The sequence below is a fragment of the Rattus norvegicus genome, chromosome 14, assembly GCF_021556685.1.
Source record: "Rattus norvegicus strain SHRSP/BbbUtx chromosome 14, alternate assembly SHRSP_T2T, whole genome shotgun sequence".
NCBI lineage: Eukaryota > Metazoa > Chordata > Mammalia > Rodentia > Muridae > Rattus > Rattus norvegicus.
In genome coordinates, this window is record NC_141547.1 from 40,485,255 (window position 1) to 40,490,546 (window position 5,292).

Consider the following 5,292-nt stretch of genomic DNA (forward strand, 5'->3'; position numbering starts at 1 on the left):
AAGGTGTTTTTAGTTTCCTTCTTTCTGCCCTGTCATCTAGGACTCCAAGCTTTCCAGGAGACACAACTCATTACAAAAGGATGACAATAAATTTTGCATTGTTTTCTTGCTGTCCTTTCTAAGAGGCTGACTCATATATCAACCCGATGACTACATCTGCAAAACAACTCCTATACTCAAGGCTCAAGATGTGTGTAGAAGAGCGGTTGGAAAGAGAATAGGGCCAGGGGATCCAGGAATCTACTGTAAGATTGCATCTTCTGGAAGTGTTAGAAGCTACACCCCAAACGTTTCACCAACACAAATGTCTAAACACAAGTAGAACAAGGATAATATATACCCTAAAATACCCGGTGATCCTCAATCCTATACAAAGAACGACAGGCAACTAGGGGATGCTGAAGATGGAGAAATAGCATTATCCAAAGAAGAGCACACCAATTAGTTATCCAATAGCAAATTCTTAGTCCTAGACAAAAAAAATACAAATGACATTATTCAGACTGAGCATGGTGTGTTTGTGTTTTTAGGAATATGTATGTATATATGTAGATTACAACAATTAATGAAAAAAAAGGGAGCCATGAATTTTAAAGCAAACAAGAAGTGGTAATAGGTTTGGATGGAGGGACATGAAGGGGAAGTGATGTAATTATATTATAATCTCAAAAAGTAAATGAAATAATTTTTTAAAATAAGATGTGATGAAACTACTTTTGCAAAATGGTTACCTAGGAAAGTTTATTAAGGAAAGGAAAATTTCATGCTAATCAAGTAATGTTACTGGCTACAAAATAGCATATTCTACTAGTGATTATTTGCAAACACAACCATCTGTTGTTACCTGAGGCTCAGATGTTTCTCAAGGTACAACAACAAATTCAAACAAAAAGCTAAAAAAAATGAATATATTGTAAACTGATTTAAGTGGGGTATCATCTCAAAAAGATAATATTTGTTTGTAGAAAAGTCTGTGGGATATCAAACCCTCTTCTGTTCTCTTTGGTATTGGAAACCCACACTTATACATAATAGCCACCAAGTAATCATATTGTCTTTTGATTGATCTGAGCCTGGCACAACTCAAAATATTCCAGCTCAAGTTTCTGGTTGTAGAGATTCTAAACAGTATAGGCTATGAATTAAAATCTTTCTAGACCTAGTGTAGTGTTCAGATCATCAGTAATAGATGGCCTATTAGAAGTGTGAACCTACAAATAGAACCCAGACAAACCGAATCAGAATTGATTGCCGTGCATAGGAACAATGGAGTACACAATTAGCAACAGTGCAGGCTTTCCCGCACATACATTCTGAAGTGAACTTATATTGGCCTCGCTTGGATGGTTATTGGCTTAGCTCAAAGAAATACCCATCTGTAAGCTCACATGGGTTTGGGTTTGCAGTGTTGAATACTGTGGGCTTGCCATGTCTCTATAAAGACAGGGAGGGAAAAATGAGTTTTTTGCTCTCAAAAGTTACATTGTAGAAAGCTAACCAAGGTAGTAAGCAGACTCTGGGGTGATCAGCTGTCCTGTTTTAACCTAGAAGAGCTTTCCCCAAAATCAAGGATTTTCAATACTAAAACTGAAACAGTCATAGCCAATGGAGAGGGTTGGCTGTCCAATGACTCTCCAAACATTTCTTTCCCTACAATCTTTAAAGACATTTCTTATACTGTAAGCTGTTTAAAGTCTTACATGTTATGACCACACTTCACATTCCAATACACAAAAAGACCTTATTCTAAAGCTATTATCCCCAGGAAGTGCAGACCCAGCAGCAGAGCCTTTTCTGGCATGGAACAACTTGGGAAGAGGAAGGCAGATGCTGATGTACTATGAGTAAGGCTTTGGGTTTCAGACACTGCAGAAAAGAGGCAGAGTATGAATTGGAATTTGACTTAATGCCAACTATATAGTAAACAGGTCAACATGCCCACTGTCCCTTTTCACCTATTGACCAGTATAGGTCGGACATACTAGCCTACATTGACCTCCACTCAACTTCGACCCATTGGCTTGTTTCTTTGGAGAATTTTTAACTGGGCTATATTGATTACCATCAGTGCTTATTGAAAATAAAGTCTATGGTCATTGTTGATTTTCTACCATTATGCATAGGGAAAATAGCACACTATATATAAAAAGAAGGGAAAAGACACAAAGAATACAAAAGCAGATTCTAGTGGGCAGTGGCAAGACAGCAAGAAACTGCTTGCTCCCTGGTCTCACTGCTATCACAAACCTGTCTCAACTTCAAAAATTTCCTAGCCAGTGCAACTTCAGAAGTCCTAAAGGGATTGAGAGTTCATGAGCCCTACTGGAAAATGATACTTAGCTTCAGATCATACATGTCAAGGTCCACACAGATCCTTTCAATAGATTCCCTCTCAGCCTCTATTCTGTGCACTCTCTTGCTTACATTGGACCTCACAGTGCCTTGTTAGTGTTTGTGAGTTTCGGACTTCACTCTCTGTCCCACATTTTTTAGCACAAGCTCAGTGTTTTATGGGATTTTTTGGGCTCTACAAATCCTCTGCATCAGCGTATTCTAGCTTGAACTCCCTCCAATGAAAGAATCAATTAATTTATAATACTTTAAATTGCATCCAACAGTGGGTGGGCATAACAGAAGGACTATGAACTCAGGAGTCAACAGTTTTGTATTCAAATGCTGGCTGACTCAAAGTGTGCAATTTTTTTCATTTTCTCCTAAGTATTGTTTTCATAAAAATGTGTTTCACTTTGTTCTAAACATTATGTCTAACCACAAGAAATTGTCATTTCTACATGTCAAAATAATTAGAGTATAAATAAACTCACACAGATTTACTAATAGTATGGTGCCTATCTCACACGTGGGCAAGAGAATGATGGTTTTAAATAGTAAAGGTATTCTCAATTATAATACTCAGTAATTATAATGAATTGTTATTGATACTATTTAATACACCACCTTTGTGACCTCAGTTATTTTATGATAAGACAAAAGGGGACTTAGGAGGCAGAAGTGGGACAAGCTACCAGTAATACTTCGGATATCAAATTCCATCCCAATAGGCTCTTCTAATAAAGATTTTTAGTCCAGTTAGTGGTACTACTAAGAGGTGAATGGGTATTGCAATCATTAACCTCATTGATAAATTGATCCATCAATGCATTCATGGCTGAATTAACTTTTAGGAAGTAGGATCAAATTCGAAGAAATACATCACTAGAACATCACAGAAGGTATGAAGAAGAAGATATGCCCTTGAAGAAGATATGTCTGTCCCCACACTTTCTCTTCTTTCTTCTTCTTCTCCTCCTCCTCCTCCTCCTTCTTCTTCCTCTTCTTCTTCCTCTTTTTCCTCTTCTTTCTCCTCCTCCTCTTCCTTTTCCCTCTCCTTTTTTCTCTTCCTCTCCATCTTTCCTCCCTCTCATTTTCCTCTCTTCCTCCTCCTTCTTCTCCTTCTTCTTTGTCCACCAGATACACTCATGCCTATCTTTCCACTAATGAAGCAGAATTGTCATGGACTGAATCTTTTAAAACAAATATTTTCTCCAATGAAATAGTTTCTCTCATGTATTTATCACAATGATGCAATCTACCCAGGCCTCTAACCTGAGAGTATTTCTGGACAAAACACAATGGACACATGGGACACATGGAGGACTGGAAAGGGACAGGAGATTACAGGTACATTATGAACTGAACTTTGACATTCATCAGTACCATGAGAGAAACCCATGCTCTATGAGGACACGCAGAAGCAGAGGTACAAGGATGAGATACGAGGCAAACTCAGAACAGAGGTTCAGAAGTACCTCCACACCTTGGTAGATGTTAGCAGGCTTGACACGAGCAAATCACGAGCTAGAAAGGGCTTCTCTAAGTGGAGCCACAGTTGAATCCATCCTTTCACAGAGTAACATAGTCACACCAAGAGAGCTCCTTTCTCTGACCCTGTCTAAAGCAAGATGGAAGGCGTAGGTCAACACTCAAAGTCGTCCTTTGCCCTCTACATGGTGCATATGTGCCGCGATTCACATATACTCCCCAATACACTTTTCACAGCAAATTCGGTGGAGTGCTTCAACTGCAGCATTCAGCAGGCACATTTAGAAGAACCACTCACTGTTCTCCTCACTGAGTCTGTCCAACAGCTTAAATGACTAAGAATGGGAATACATTCTTGAACCCTAAGTGATCCAATCAGATTATGGAGACTTAGAACATAGCAATTGTAGGCTCTTCAAAAACAGACTGAAGTGGATGAAATAGCTGTCTTGATTCTTGGCTCTTCTCAAAACTTGGCATTATGCCCTGACTTATATATCTCTAGTTTATTTCCCTGTTCGCTTAAACTGGTTGGAAGCTTCCTGTGGCTTCCAACCAACCTCTGAGGTGCCAGAAAAAAAAATCATCAAAGTGGTTGTTGCTTCTTATTATCAAACTTAGTGTCAAAATTCCAATGCAAGCACATTATTTGTCTGGAGTTAGTAAGTATTATAGATCAAATTTAGGTAAATGAAGTATTTGAGAAGAATGATAGTGATAGTTTAAACTACTTTGTGAGTTTTGCTTGTTCTTATGTGTTGAGTGGTCATTGCTTATAAATGGGATCCTGTCACAAATGCTCTTCTTTCTTATCTTCTGCACTGCTCCCACAATCTCCATCTCACTCATCAGGACTACCAACACCAGGACATCACCCATGTTTCCTTGAAAACATCACTGGTGCCTTCTTCCTACATACAGAGTCCTGGCCTCAGTCCAACTCCTCTGTGTAAGCACCTTATTCCCAATTACTAGAACTAAGTGTATCTCAAATCTACAAACTAGCTTTGACATCTATGTTCTTTTTCTTTTTTATTGGATATTTTATGTATTTACATTTCAAATGTTATTCCCTTTCCCCATCTCCCATTCCCCCTCCACCTGCTTCTATGAGGATGCTCCCCTTTCCACCCACCCACTCTCACCTCAACACCCTGGCATTCCCCTACACTGGGGAAATGAGCCTTCACAGAGCCAAGGGCTTCTCTTCCTATTGATGCTAGACAATTCCATCCTCTGCTACATCCTTTCCATGTGTACTCTTTGGTTGGTGGTTTAGTCCCTGGGAGCTCTGGGGGGTCTGGTTGGTTGATATTTTTGTTCTTCCTATGGGGATTCAAACCCCTTCAGTTCCTTCAGTCCTTTCTCTAACTCCTCCATTGTGGTCCCCATGCTCATCTGTATTTGTCATGCTCTGGCAGAGCCTCTCAGGAGACATCCATATCAGGCTCCTGTCAGCAAGCACTTGCT